We start from the raw sequence: 16,538 nt of genomic DNA, 5'->3' as shown, positions 1-16,538 counted from the left end.
TAGCCTCTATCACTTTCACAATGTTTTTTTCGGAAAAGGCACAGAAGGTTGGGTAATGCTGAAAAACGATAGGGTTCATCCTCTCATGACTCGATGCTTGTTTAGAACTGCTTCACTATTCCATTGGTGGTAGGGGACCAATGACCTGTTCGTATATTCCTCAGTTTGGCGTAATAACGAATAATACTAAGTCCTAGAAAAAGGAAGAAAGTTCTGCATTGTGAACACCATCTAAAAATCCATATTATGTTTCTTTGGGATGAAAAATTCGGTATCAATGATGTTTGGCAAACTAGGAACATAGGGTAGTAAAAAGAAAGACATGTTTATGTATTTTCTAGTATCGACAATAGCGAACGGTATTTTCATTCGTATACTCAAAATGTTTCCTCCGTTCGCGAAGAAAAGTCATGTAGAATTATTTATTAGTGAATGGGGCCTCTCGGTTCAACAATGGTTTAAAGGAATAAGAAGGCGGTGGCCAAGAGATACCCCACCCCCTTTAACAAAAAAAGTAGCAAAGTACAAAGAATAATAATGTTCTATAGGAAAGATAAAATAATCCATTAAGCAGGTTGGGTCTACCTGAAAATTAGAGATTTAAAAATAATAGGACAAGGGTTTTTTTTACCTTGTTAAAGTCAGTCATCCCAGAAGTCACATTTCTATTCGCTGTTTAGCATAGTTGGGTCTTTCGTCTAGGTCTCGAGATATAAAAAGGGTTAGGGCACGTGATTGTTGACGAGATTGTGGGTTAGGGTTATTGCTAGCCCTGTTTACATCTCATGACTGTTGGCCGTGTTTGACCGTTTGGACTCAGACTAGTAATTATTTGCCCATTGACTTCAATGTTAAATGTGTGTAACATCACAGGCTGTAGCTTTTTGCTCAACATTCCGTTGGTTCCAATCTCTATAGGCACAATGGGGACCCACATTTGGCAATCTCCTCAGCATAAATTTGTAGGGGGTTGACCGTTTAGATTTTTTGCTACGGGGACAATTTTTCCCTTAATTTTTTTATCCCCTCTTCCTGCATTTTTGGGTTGACTTTTTGGTCTAGAATTGGAGAAAAGGGATCAAATTTGCAATTTCATAGCAGTTTTGGGTAATACTGATGATATTACAGCGGAGGGATAGGGGGTGTAAAGTGTCTTTCTGCAGAGCAATCATTGTGTCGGAAGTGAGATTTTCACCCCTGTCAACTTCAAATCCGTGTAGCAAAAAATCTAAACGGTCAACCCCCTACAAAATTATGATGAGGAGATTGCCAAATGTTGTCCCCATTGTGCCTATAAAGATTGGAACCAACGGAATGTTGAGCAAAAAGCTACAGCCTGTGATGTTACAGTCATTTAACATTGAAGTCAATGGGCAAATAATTGCTAGTGGTGAAAGGGAGATAACACAACTTAAAAACTACAAATTATTAGAATAATATAACACCTGCTTTAAGTAAATCGAATTACACCCTCCCTGTATGACGGGCGGATGCGGTCACAATGGGCCATTTATATGACTTACTAATTCCATTTATATGACTTACTAATTCCATTTATAAAGCTTTATAATTAATTACTTACTTAGGCACGTGTGGACGCTGAAACCCATCGAAATGGGTGACTGAATTGAATATTATTTTCATAGTTTGATAAATAATTATGAAACTACGTAATTATTTATCAAGTCCTATAAATCCATTTATATAACTTAGAAAATAATCGGCAATCTCCGTACTCCTTCGTTGAGTCGGCCAATTGGCCAATCAAATCCCTCGTTACATATAGCGGTGTTTTACCTTTCATGGCGGCTATTGTAAACATAAAATGATGAGAATAAGTTTTATGCATGTTTTAGTTATCCTAGCGTCAATTTACTTTGCTAAGGTCACCGCTCCCCCTCCACCCACCGACCGGGGTAGTTCTTTTCACAATTTCTTGCGAGTTTGCCGAAATATCGTGTCGGATGTTGTGCGGCACGCGTGGGCCCAAGCCCTTGAAGACAACATACCCTCATCCTTAAAGGAAAAAATGTACGAATAAAATGATGTAGGCCCTATGACACCGACGCACACAACTCGAAAACCGCGGACGGGAGTGGGAGGGGATTGCCATTCAGTAAGACGACCTGTGATTGGCTGGCCGAAGCATCCTCGGGAATTTCCGGGCAGATGTACGAACTTTCCCGAATATTTAGTTCGTTAGATAATTCATTTATAAGACTTAGAAAATAGATTTATATAGCTACCATATTATTTACAAGACTTTATAAATCATTTATCAAGCTATGAAAATAATATTCAATTCAGTCACACGCTTCGAGGGGTTTCAGCGTTCGCACGTGCCTAAGTAAGTAATTAATTATAAAGCTTTATAAATGGAATTAGTAAGTCATATAAATGGAATTAGTAAGTCATATAAATGGCCCATTGTGACCGCATCCGCCCGTCATATCCCTGATCATACAAGCGAGACACATGAATATGGGCATATTTAGACTTTTTCGAACATTTCCGACCTCTTCATATTTTGATCATTTTCAACAAATTTGATAAGGTTGTTTCCAGTGTGGTGGCTATTTACATTGGCTAAAACTCTGTGATATACCTGGAATGACTAGAAGTCCGATAAAATCCAGTATCCTCTTGTAAATTTCATATATTTCGGCATTTTCACTTTCTCAGAACATAAACATTACGACTACACATGCGTTAAATGGAACTACTTGCATATTGCATTAAGGTAGACAGGTACTTTACAAATTGGGTGCATTCCGTTAGAAATGTCTAATGAAGGTGAATTCGCCTGTATGTTCGCGACAATAACACTTATTAGGTCTTTCACATTGTGCAGCTTGTGTGGGAACAATGTTGTTTTTGATTCTGCTCATTTCGCAGAAAAAAAATGTTTATTGCATCACATGGAGTGACTTAAAGATTAAAATGAAATGAAATGAAATGGGGTTTAACGTCCTAGTGTTTTGCTCCGAACTGGGCTAATGAAGACGGGCATACGCCATACAGTGTGCTATGAGGGAAATTTTGCCCGGACAGCGGCACTACGGCCTACTCTTATATCGAATTCCAACTGTCAAGGGATCTTTTACGTGCACGCCAATGTGTACACGGGACCTCGGTTTTTCGTCCCATCCGAACGACTAGACAGCCGTCCTTGTCAGCCCCTCCGTCCTGCATCACTGACAAGGGAGAACCACGCCGGAAAATCTGGATGAACTTCCTCGGCCAATGCAGGGATCGAACACCCGACCTCCAGGCTAGCAGGCTAGCGAGCCAGCGCCTTACCCACTTAGCCACGTGATCCCCCTTAAAGATTAAAGTATTTTGAAAAGTCGGCACATGTCAGAACCATGCTAACTCTCCGAAATACGTTACTTGCCGTAAAAGGTTAGGTCTTATTTAAATTTGAATAAATGTATCGGGTGCAATGATTCAGAATTTTGTTTTTTGAGACTTTAACGTTTTAGGTTTCATAATGTTTGCTCGAAACTTCGTGATAACATATATGTCAAAATCAAACACAAATTTACTTAAATTATTTTCCGTCCTAGATCTAGCTTTTAGCGTATAAACAGGGTAATAATAATCCGACTGACCCAGAATCACGATATTCTTAGAAAACCTTTTCGGAACACTTTTGCGGGTTAAAATTTAGCTGCCCTGGTAAATGAGCAGAGCAAGACGAAAGCCAATTTTCGAATTTCATTTTCCTACAATTTGAATCATAAAGCTGAAACATAACTAATTTTAAATGGATATTAGTCAAATATAAGAGCAAATGAAAATCCATAATTCATTTTAAATTTCTGATATTTCCGAGAGTGTCAATAATATATTGTTTTATTATCATTATCTATCTTAAAACTGTCAGTTCCTTATCTAAACTTTACATAATGTATTTTAATTCGATAACAGACACATGCACATGCATATATGCTGCGTTATTGATTTAATAACTGTCTAAATAATATTTAATAATAGTAGTTTTATTTTTGTTGAGAAGTTCATTAGGAATTACGCTTATAGAAAATTAGTTGATCACCATGAAAGTCTTAGCTCATGTTAAAAAATTTCCAATGGTTCTCAGGCAAATTTTAAGCCACTGAATAACTATGCAAACCGCCATAACCAGTGGGTATTGTGGGCCGAGTTATTTTTGAGTATGTCCTGCAGCCTTACTTTCATCAGGTGTCTGCACAATAGCAGGTTAAAATTTGTATGTAGCTTATATCGATACCAAAAAGTTCCAACCCTCGGACGGAGGGAAATTAAATATTCAAGTCAGTGGGACAAACAACCGTGGTCTGGGGGATTGGATGGCCGAATGGGTGGCACGTGCGCCCTGTATCATAAGGTCTGTCATTGAGTCAACTGGCGTGGTTTCGATTCCCCGGTTGTACGTGACAAGGAGTAGGGTCGCCTGTCCAGTCTCGTGGGTTTTCGCCAGGTCCTCCGGTTTCCTCCCACTGCTGCAGACCCTACTCACAAGCGAATTGTTGAAATAAAATTGACCTAGTTTGTGTCGAGTGGACCTTAACCCCCGTTTCTCTCTCTCTCTCTCGCTTGCAAAACAGTTATAGACTACTGGGCCGAAACAATCACCTACACATCCAAGTAGGGCGAAACGACTTAAAGCTAACCCAGCACCCCTTATTCGCTTAGACTCTTCCAGATAACTAGGCCAAACATGGCTGTTTTCAGTACTAAGATGTCAAAAAACCACGATTTTTCAAGGGAGAAAAGCTATATAGCTTGATCTGAATTTAATTCTCACAAGACAGAAAGCAATGAGATGACCATTCCAGTTATTTCACAATGTTTTAGCCATTTTAAATAAAAATTGAAGATATGGCAAGCAATTTTCTAGTCGTATAGTATCACCTGGAACAGACAGTAGTTATTGCCGGGTTGAGCTCCAGTCAGTCTACTAGAGGAAAAACAGTCTTCTTATTTTAATGAATTATTATACGAAAAGAACAAAGGAAAATTTCCCATCCAGGTTACAACTCTAAATATGGCATGTGATACTACTCTGCCAAATGACTATTATTAATTATTATTAACAAACTATTTGCACGTCTGAGTGGAGACAATGCAATATTTAGGCCAATCACAACCTCATGTTTTCAGCCATAGAAATTGATATCAATTTATGAATTAGAAAGCCAATCCCAAACTGTATAGCCATACATAACTATACCACGTTATTGCAACTCAACAGGATGTTTTTTTTATAAACGGCACAAACAGTGGCGGATCTACTATGAAACTAATAATCTCAGTATTGATCTTAAAATACTTATTTCATATAGCCTCAAATTAATGTCATACATGTAATCAATCAAATTTCAGTCTTTTATTGCGGGGTGCTTGCAGCGCCAGAACACCCAGCGTGAGCTCGTCAGAATGTATTTATAGGTATGATCATTTTCAAATACTCCACACCACACACCCGTTCTCCGCAATTTTGGCATTAAAATCCGTTGGATCTTGCCCTATTAGTGGTAGTTGCGCAGGGGTCTCGATGGAGGTCCGCCACTGTGTACAACAACACTAAGACAAACTATACTATTCAAAAAAAGTAGGGGATATTTGATTTTTAAGTGTTATTAAAATCACCGAATGAAACTGACGAAGAAACAAATGACAAAATGAAATGAAGTTCACATTCATCGATTTATTCCAAATGATCGTTAGACTAAGTAAGGCACAGACTGACCATTATAAGGGTAAAATGATACCCGGGGTCAAACAGCAAAGTTACCACAGCATCACAACCAAGTCAGTAACGGGTAAATCCTCCTCTGTTTGCCAAACAAGCATTCATCCGACGTGGCATACTCCTAATGAGACGTCTAAGGTCATATTGGTCCAGATTGTCCCATTCCTGTTGCAACGCAGCAGCAAGTTCTTGGACATTGGTAGGACGTTGTTGACGTTGACGTAACCTCTGTCCAAGCATGTCCCAGACATGCTCGATGGGGGAGAGGTCGGGACTCAGTGCTGGCCAAGGTAATGTGGTGATGTTCTGTTGTTGGAGGTAACCTGTAACGATCCTGGCCCTGTGACATCTTGCGTTGTCATCCTGGAAGATGAAACGGCGGCCATGACGTCGTGCGAACGGCACAACATGGACTGCCAAGATGTTGTCCCGGTAGTACTGGCCTGTAACACGCCCTGCAACAACATGTAAAGCCGTTCTTCCAGCAACAGTGATGCCTCCCCACACCATAACAGAACCACCCCCAAATCGATCATGTCTGATGACGTTAACGTCTTGGAAGCGCTCGTTTCGACGACGCCACACCCTCCTACGTCTGTCCAAAAAATCAACAGTGAACCTTGAATCATCTGAAAACATCACATTGCTCCAGCGTCGATTATCCCAGTGTTGACGATCCCTACACCAACGACGTCTTGCCTGAATGTGATGATCTCTCAAACAAGGGATCACGCGAGGACGTCGGGCGCGAAGGTGACCCCTATGCAGTCGATTCCGAATCGTCTGGCCACTCACTCTCACACCAGTGTCTGTTTGAAGACGAGCGCTGTTCTGATTTGCTGTGATGACACGATTTCTCAAGGCCAAGGTACGGATAAATCGATCCTGGGCTTGAGTTGTCGCCCTTGGTCGACCTGAGCGTGGTCTGTCCTGTACAGATTGTGTATCACGGTATCTGGACCATAGCCTGCTTATGACAGACTGAGAAACATTCATCGTCCGCGCCACAACCGCCTGTGTTGTGCCGATCTGTAGCATGCCAAGGGCACGTAACCTTTCATTTTGGGTAAGCCGACGCATATCAAAATTTGTTTTCTGGTCACTAAAACAATTAAACTGATGTTTCCACCCTGGAATTCAATGCCACAATGACTGTAACATTCAAAGTCAGAGTCGTGCAAATCTTGGGTTGGACCCCCATGATGATCCCAAGCATCACCTGCATTCCATGCGGTAGCTATTGGTGCGTTTGGGCGTCACATGTAACTGGAAATGTTTCTTCTGTTAGGTTCTATAGTGACTTTTTTCGTAGTCATTTGCATATTTTAGTATTATGCCCCCAAAATCAAATATCCCCTACTTTTTTTGAATAGTATATATCCAGTTTCGCGTGATGTACATAACCCATTACTAATGTAGAAGGGAGCACGTACTGTCATTTCAACAATTTTAAAATGTATGGACGCATTTTTGCAACATTGGCCTTCATTGGTAAGTAATCAATTTACATATTGCAATATAAAGGGCAATTTGAATATATTTTGGGCGATTATATTACCTTTACACCAAGGTAACAGTATCAAGAACAATTGTCAGAAATGACGAGTCAGTTAAAGACTTAATACTGAAACTGATTAAATTAGAGCTTCGTATTAACACATTTTCTTAAACTAATTACTATATAAAATTATATTTTCTAATTCTTTATTATTTTATTTGAATAAGTTTATTTTATTTTTATTTTATTTGAATAATTTTGTTTTATTTGAATAATTTTATTTTATTTGAAAGAATCGGTATCTTATTTGAAACATTTATACTTTTTCAAAACTCAATTTGTTTTCATGTCAAAGGCAGGGGGGGAGGGGCACAACATAATTCGCAATGTTGAGGTAGGGCATGGTACACAAAACGATGGGACCAACTGGTGAAAGGTATTAATACCCTTTCACCCTTTCTTAGGTAAAGCATTATTGTAATTATTTGGTTTGAAAATTTCTTGATGCCCTTACACAATCAGGGGCGGACCCCACCCACCCCCTGTTCAGCTACATAAAAAAATCGTAAAACAACACTTTTTATGAGAAAAGTGTCACGGTCGTGTGCTTTATCCATTATCATCAGAGGGTCCTCTATCAGTTTTAAAAATTCAACCAGGGACATAATTTCTACCCAATCTGGACAGTAAAACCAATTAGAGCTGTTTAAAAATCATATGCAATAGTATGGTTACATGACAACTGAAACTTCTGGATCCGCCCCTGAAATACTTAAGGAATAACTGTTGATGTCGCTTTGTATTGGATAATAAATACCTTATATAGTATTTAATCAAACATTATCATCAAATAAATTCACTGTAGGCGTTTTTAAATAAATCACATTTTATGCCTGAAAGAAATATCTAGAGCAAAAACATCATGCTGTTTGTTTACCACTTGAAACATATAAAAACATAAAGACATAAATAACTCCTTGTGTCATGCTTCAGAGAACATGTAATTATCCTTTCTAATTGAGCTGATAGTGAAAAAACTTCAGTTAAGAGGTAATTGTTAGTTGACAGGTAACCGGATATGGATACCTTGCTTGATACGGCGTTTACTGGAAGTGGGTGTGACCTGTCTATGTGTTTGTCTGCCCAAAGTGATCGCCAGTTTTGTTCTACAAATTGAAAACAAGTATGACGGTTGTTTTGGGCGTTACTTTTTTTTATTTTATCATATCTGTAGTTCTGTAATCGGAGTTTAGCTTTAAGCTGCTTTCACACTACATACACATTCAATGCGAATTCCGGAATTCGGATTGGTTTGTCTCGGAGTAAAAGCGGTGTGTCACATTACAGCTTATTCGGATTGAACTCAAATTGAAACGAGTCAGACTGAATGCGCATAACTAGCAAGATGGATGCGCCCGCCATTCGTATTCGTGATCTTCTGTTGCTAATGTTTCATTTTTTGAGGCGAGTAAGACTATATCAACGACGCCGGATCTCGCAACTTCGGCATCTTGTCATTGAGTGTCGGGCACGATTTCGTCTGAACCTGAATCATAGGCGAATGAAGATGATTACTTTTCTGGTTGCTTTTGCTATGCATCAACAAGTATGTACGTGTAATTCACTCTCGATTCTGTATTAGCGAAGATACATTTCATAATTAAAATCCTTTCAGCACTAAACATGCAAAGCAATAAATTATGTTGTCAGTTTTATCCAAATACATACAATACATGCTAGAGACTAGACTCTATAGACTCAAAAGACACCTTGAGCTGGCCTGTCCTGCCCCTAAGGCCTAGGCCTTAAATGATCAGTCGTGATTTTAACACACCATATCTTTGTATTTAGATTTTTAACTGGTTATGTTACCGCAGTATATTGTAACAGTGCATATTGACGAAATATGCACAAATATTTTATTTTAGATATTTTATTTTTATGTATTTTAAGGAATGTATATTTTATAGATTATTTAGTTTAGTTTAAATGCATATACAGTATGTTTATTAAAGATGTCGAGGCTAGAATGCAGTAAAAGCATAAATTAACCTTGACGCTGATTAGGTGTCGATAGATTTTAAACAATATTATATTGTATACCTGTATAAAAGAGCTTTAATAGAGGGTCCTTTATTGTTTGTTTATCTAGACGTAATTAAAGAAGATTAATGGTGACAGCTTAAACTTTTAAAACAATAGGATTAAACTAACGCTATTACTCAATGTCGTTACCTGACATATTTAACGAAGCGAGTCTCGATCTGGCCAATCAGACTTCGTATCGAGAAATGGGCGTCTTTCGTTAATTGTTTTCCACCAATCAAAAATGAGTTTAATCTTACACGTGGCATCCTTAACAGTACCGCGACTTTTGGAAGATATAAATAAGCTAGCTCAAAGTTACCATTGGTTGGAATGGCCTAGTGGTCTAGAGTGTCACGCTTTGACCTCTAGTTGGCCGGTCACCTCTGGCTTGCGGTTGTGGTTTCGATCCCTGGTGTGAGTGTATGTGGCTTGGAGATAGGGGCGCCTTCTCAACCTCGTGGGTTTACTCCGGGTACTCCGGTTTCCTCCCACAGCAAAGACCCCTGCGCGTGCGCTAAGATCATGAAAATAAAGACTTGTCTGCGATATCACCTTCGGTGGAAGCGGACGTTAAAGACTAAGAACAACAACAACGTTACCATTTATTTGTCTGCGATATCACTTATGTGGAAGCAGACGTTAAACACCAAGAACTACTACTACTTACCATTTATCTTCACTTATTAAATTACTTAGAAACTTCAATACTGGATCTCGTCGTATAATCAGATAACAACACCCAAAGAAACCCACTTTTACAATATGTATCAGTGAGGTGGGGCTACGGCTATGTAGGCTATACCCCAACAATTTGATGTTTGCAATATTGATTTTGATGTATTTGCAGAATATTCTCCCGGAAAATACACACGCTTCCCCCCAAGCGATAAACGGAAGGAGAAGTGAGAATACGCACAAAGTTATTCGGTTCCGGTAAACCCGTTGATCCGGATCAAGCTCGCCACACTCAAATTCTTACTGGGAATAACCAGATCCGGAATAGTTGATCCAGATTGAATTCGGAAAAACATACGGACTCGTTATTTCAGATTCAGTTCGGATTTTAGCGACTTGAATGTGACGCCTAAATCCGGGTTTAACGTCCACTCGATACAACTAGGTCATTTCGTGACTAGCATAAATGGTTCAATTTTATTTCAATAATTCGTTAAACCACATTTTCTTTTAATTCAGACCACCGCACCTTACCCCCTTTCATCACATTGATGTCTGCATTCAGTCATTCAGAGTTTCTCATATAAATAAATACAAACGACTAATTAATGATTTTCCTGTTATAGGGCATAAAAACCTATCCAGTATCGCTTATCAACTTGAAAAGCTTAGAGTTAGGAAGGGGACTATGGTTAAGTGTGCGTGCATTCAGTTTCAGTTTGAATGATATGTTTGTATAATGCTTTTGGTCTGATAACATGTTTTACAGGTACTATCAAAGGGCAAATAATATTGGATCCTTCAAATTGTCCGAACCTCTTGGCTAATCTCGCCCAGTGTGGCCAAAAATATCCCGTAGTAGATTCAGCGGATGCTTTACAGGCCCTTTCTTTTTACAAACAGAGTCCAAGTATATGCAAGTAAGTATTAATATTGATCAATGTTAATTTGGGTGTAGTTTTTATTTAATGTCAGCAAAATTAGTCTGTAAATATTTTGCCAACTGCTACACAGCGGTTAAACAAAAGCCATTATTTACAGGTCATGCACAGTATAGTTCTACGTGTGACGTCGCATCAAATGACGACAATAACGTTTGCGTTGTTTACATCTGGCGTAGTAATAAACACTGGTCGGGGCCTTTTACTTATTTTAGCCCCCGGTACTATTTTATATACCCTTTGACACTAAATACAAAAAAAAATTCAACAAGATACACCTCAAACACCTTTATTTGTTCTTAATAGATAAAACATTATATTTAGAAAGTAATTTGCAAAAAAACAAAAAAAAAAAAAAAAAATAATATCGATCGCTAATAAATTGCCCCGGTGTCATCCCCGTCGGTGATCAGTTTGAATATTTTGATTTTCAGTAAATTAAACGGAAATATCTATCACAATCATGATTATTCAAAGATCTGTAAACGATTCCAAACTCTACTTTTAAGGCATTTTATCACATTTTCAGTTTTAAATGTTCATAATTAGTCAAAGATGCATTATGTAAGGTTTAGATAAAGAACTGACCGTTCTTGCTATATAGCTGTCCAAAAATAGATAATTCAAAATGAATATATTAAAAACTAATTGAAATTTGTTTATTCTGATCGACGTTATCACCATTTGAAGTTTTGACAAGATGTGGCATATTGTTTATTACCGTAGCAACGGTACTTGTTAATCGAGACTCAGACTCGATTCATCATTTTTAAAATAAATCATTAAATTGGTTTAAATCTCCTTCCTCTAATTATAAAATATAACCAATGGTTGCGTTAAGGTGTTTTACAAAGCTTAAACATTTTCAAAGACGTTCGAGGCGGACGATGGCTGTATGACACCCCATTATATGCCAGGGCGATAGTATGTATGCAGAAATCATTGGGACGGAATTTATTATTATTATTAAAATCTTTGTTTGTAAATGAACTACATATATATTTTTATTAACTTTGTAAACAGAAAAATGTCAGAATACAAGCAACTGATCACTTGTCATGTGGACCTCGCAATGAATTGCTCGCAGGATGACGATAAAAAGTTATCAGCACCAACAAAGGCATATATCGAAGCGTTTGATGATTTCTGTAAAAATATAAACGGTAAGAAAAATCTTGTTTTATGTTTAACAAAAGAAGAATGTCTACTAAGTTCGGTAGTCGATATATCCTCGGGCATTCGCATCCTTACTTCTACCCGAATTCCATCAACTATCATCAACTTATATAACTAACGTCGGACACAGGCGCGTGTAATAAAGAAAATCTCTTTCAAACAGCTTTCAATAATAACATTCAGCTGTGATTAAGTCTGTCAAGTTCATGTTCGTAAGCGAGATTATCAAATTCAGGGATAGATAACTCGCCCGAAACGGATTCTTTAGAAGGACTCGGGCTGTAGTGCGAGTTATAAATAGACAATTTAGATACATCTTATCTAAACTATTAATAAGACATAAATTAAATTATCAAGACATAATCAACTCCCGATGCCATCGTTAGCCTGTGATATTTAGCGGATTTGAATACGTTTTGTGATGGATGATTTAACGTAAAAATGGATAATCGAGGCTTTGTTTATTACGTTACCAAAGAAAGGTAGTAATGATGATCAAGGCTAGCCTAAAATTGAATCACTAATATCTCGGTTCAGATGGAAGCAATTTGACTGAAATTCTGTTTTTATTATCTATTTTTTAAACTATTATAGCGAGAACTGTCAGCTATTTATCTAATCTTACCTAATACCCCTTTAATATACATTTTCTTTTACAGCCTTTAATTCTTCGTGTTATCAAGACAGTACTACAGAACTTGGGCTATGTGTCAGTAAAAATATTGAAAGCCACCAACTACCAACAAATTCTAGTTTTGATGACAAGAAAGCATTTGTATGCAAGTAAGTGAAACAAATTAAATCGAAATTGTGTACTGTGATAATGCTAGTCGTAAAGGTTATAGTACATGACAATGTGTAAATTTTATTATGTTTCAAACATCGAATAATTTGAGCGCAAATGTTTTAATTTCATTTCGTTTCGAACGTCACATTTATCAGTGTCTGGCCGGTCACAAAAGTATTGAGCCCCTTACAACATCAAATTTTGGTATACGATTGTTTGTCTGTGTAAATGGTTAATCCAGCGAAATTAAGCAAACAAATACACGATATGATACAATTCTACGGAACAGAATTACTGTTTATTTATGTGCAACATTTCCATTAGGCTTCTTTAGTCTTGATATAACAAAGCGTGGGCATACTCCCACAAAGCAACTATGTCTTGGAAAAAAAAATTGCCATACACAGCAGCTTATCCGAAAGGAAAACATTGATGTTGACCAAATTTAATCAGGATCACAATATTTTCAGGGCACGTATTATATCAATGGGTTTTATCCTCTCTGATCCCAATGCTTCACACCAAATTTGACAATAAATTTTGTTTATCTTCCGACTTGAAAACAATACGATTCATCCTAACCCAGCCCTATTGCTTCACACCAATCCATTAACAACTGTAGCGGCTATCCCGTTCACAATGTTTTCAGAAAAAGGCACCGAAGGTTGTATAATGCTGGAAAACGACAAGGTTCGTCCTCTCATTACCCGATGCTTGTTTAGAACTGCCGCACTATTCCAGTACTGGTAGGGGAGGTGTTGGGTGATGAGAGCTTATTGCTTTAAGTAAATCCAATTACACCCTGATTATACAGGCGAGACACATGAATATGGGCATATTTAGACTTTTTCGAAGATTTCCGACCTCTTCATATTTTTTCTGTTGCGTCTTTTTTGTATTCCTGGTTGTTTTCAAATTGAGTGAAGTCTGTGTCACTCCAGGGCCGGGACTGTACAGCGCAGTGGACGCTTACGGCTGGCCCCCGGATCCATTCACTTAATTTGATATTTGTTTATTTGGTGCAGTGTCTGTTTTCTGTCTTGTCCGCAGGTTTGTCTTGTGGTTTTTTGTTTTACGTGTAGTGCGGTCCCCCTGCACTTACTATATATCGAGGGTTTAGAACATAATTGTGATAAGTCACAATGCTTGATATATTGACTTATCACAATTATGTTCTAAACCCTCGATATATAAGGTTGTTTCCAGTGTGGCGGCTATTTACGAGATTTAAATATAGTTGCTGGATCCAATAAGATGAGAAAAGAACACCTTAAAAAAAACCCCACACACATATAACGTTATAGACCTCTTTCTAAATCATCCCATGAATACCCACTAAATTGGATGGTTATTGAGCCCCATACAGCCCCCACCCCAATGGCAGATAACTCTTTATATGGCATGTGATACTAATATGCCAAATGACTATTATTAATTGTTATTGACAAACTATTTGCGGGTCTGCGTGGAGACAATGCAATATTTTGGCCACTCACAGCCTCATGTCTTCAGCCATAGAAATTGTTTTAAAACTTTGAAATCTGGACAGTGACATATAAGTGAATTCAATTGTGCGTCTCTAAACTATAGCTGTCCGCCATTGACAACACACTGATAGGTAAAGGGGGAAATCTACTAATTTCTAGAAATATCCAGTAAACTCATGACAAAATTTCGATTAATATTTCATGAAATGTTATGAATTTGTTCAGCTATTGAATTTGAATGATATAAAGGATTTGGGGTTCTCACGGATACACTCACAGATGAAAGTGGGGGGACAAAAATGTAATTATGTCAGTGAAGACAAAGTGGTTTGTGAGCGTATTCTACCTCTTTCCCTTATTGAAATTACTGTGTGCTACCAGATCTGGCAGGTACATTCATGGATGGACGTGGGGAACAAAAGTATCATTTGACGCTAACCAATTGTATGGACCAAATAAGAAATTGTATCGAAAAGTATAGACAAAAAAGGTTTTCGTTTATTTATTTCAGAGGACACGAAATAAGTATTGATTGCCTGTCTAATAACATGGTACTGAAGACATGTCCCGGAACCCGTGACATACTTCTCAAGTACGCTGAAACATTGAAACCACAAGCTTGTGGGGCCATGATGATTATTTCAAGTATCCTGTTACTCATATTATCTATGATGTTATTTGTATCTGCTGTCTATTAACTAACTTTATAATAACTTCTGAAATGTTATAGTATCATGATGTTATTTGTATCTACTGTCTATTTACTAACATTATAATAACTTCTGAAATGTTATAGTATCATGATGTTATTTGTATCTACTGTCTTTTTAACTTTATAATAACTTCTGAAATGTTATAGTATCATGATGTTATTTGGATCTATTGCATATTAACTGGTTTTAAAATGATTTCTGAAATGTTACTCATACTTTCTGTGTAGAATAAAGCACAAGACTGTGGTTATGCTGGAGAAAGAAAGGCTGAAGAAAATAACCCGAGAAAAACCGAGGCCGGCGGGGCGAGGATTTTGTTTCGAGGTTTTTTCTGAAGTCTTTCTTTCCCAGCATAACCGAAGTCGAGGACTTTATCTTGCTTATAAACCGTCTATGTTTACATGTACGTGAAATGAGAATATCCCAGAATTCCAGTAAGAAAAACCTTATTTCATGTTTTCTAACGGAAAATAAAAACCTACCCCGGAAAAATAACCCGTTACAGGTTTAAAGAAAAACTTTTAGAAGAATAACCCCAAATTCCATTGTATATATTCAAAGTCACCCTGCTGTTTAGATCGCAAATTATTCCGGCATAGAATATACCCTAAAGATCAAGGAGATTTACCGTTATATGTTTGTAGGTATTGTTATCTGTATCTATTTCTAATTAAAAATAACTTATGAAAATGTTACATGACTATTCATGATTAGTATCTGCTTCATATTAATTGGTTTAAACAATAAGTTCTGAAATGTTACTCATATTATCTGTGATGTTAGTAGTATCTACAACATATTAAAAATAACTTATGAAAATGTCTATAGTTTAAAATTAATAGTTTAGCTTGAATACACATTGAATAAAAAACTATCAATCTCAAACTAAAGTAAATCAGACATAAACGTTTTGCACGGGATCTAATTTTTTCGCGACAATCCGAACGACTATTCGTTGTCCCTTGAAAGCCCCCCCCCCGTCCCACACCAGACGCAGGGTGGTGGGCGGGGGTATCATGCAAGATAATTCCGATGAAATTTCTCGGGCCAACAGCAGAATCGAATACGGGCCCGGATCTTTCACATAAAGGTTTGATACTAGTATATAATATATCGACGTATACAATTGTGTTATTCTGGAAGATATTATGTTCTTGGTGTTTAACGTCCACCGAGGGTAATATCCCAGACGAGGAAACTGGAGTACCCGGAGTAAACCCATGAGGTTGAGAAGGTGCCCCTATCGCCAAGCCACATACGTTCACACTTGGGACCACGACTGCAGACCACTAAATCATCTTACCCCCACCGGAAAATATGATGTATTTTCGATGCTTTAATGGTAAGGAGCGTGAGATAATGTATCCCTAATACACAATTATTTACACTTGACATGAACGGTGTCGTATGAATAAAGCATTAGCCCCAATCTATAA

At 37.6% G+C, this 16,538-nt stretch overlaps 1 long non-coding RNA gene across 1 annotated transcript; it reads left to right on the top strand.

Annotated features, from left to right (window-relative positions):
• The first annotated feature begins 7,117 nt into the window (after window positions 1–7,117).
• On the top strand, window positions 7,118–15,947 carry LOC126831808 (uncharacterized). Its single transcript, XR_007684358.2, has 5 exons — window positions 7,118–7,228; window positions 10,768–10,918; window positions 11,963–12,102; window positions 12,775–12,898; window positions 14,901–15,947. It is a non-coding gene; the product is annotated as an uncharacterized LOC126831808 (long non-coding RNA).
• The last annotated feature ends 591 nt before the right edge of the window (window positions 15,948–16,538 follow it).

The sequence above is a fragment of the Patella vulgata genome, chromosome 9, assembly GCF_932274485.2.
Source record: "Patella vulgata chromosome 9, xgPatVulg1.2, whole genome shotgun sequence".
NCBI classification, from domain to species: domain Eukaryota; kingdom Metazoa; phylum Mollusca; class Gastropoda; family Patellidae; genus Patella; species Patella vulgata.
Note: the sequence above shows the minus strand (reverse complement) of the source record. Positions and strands in the feature narration are given on the sequence as shown.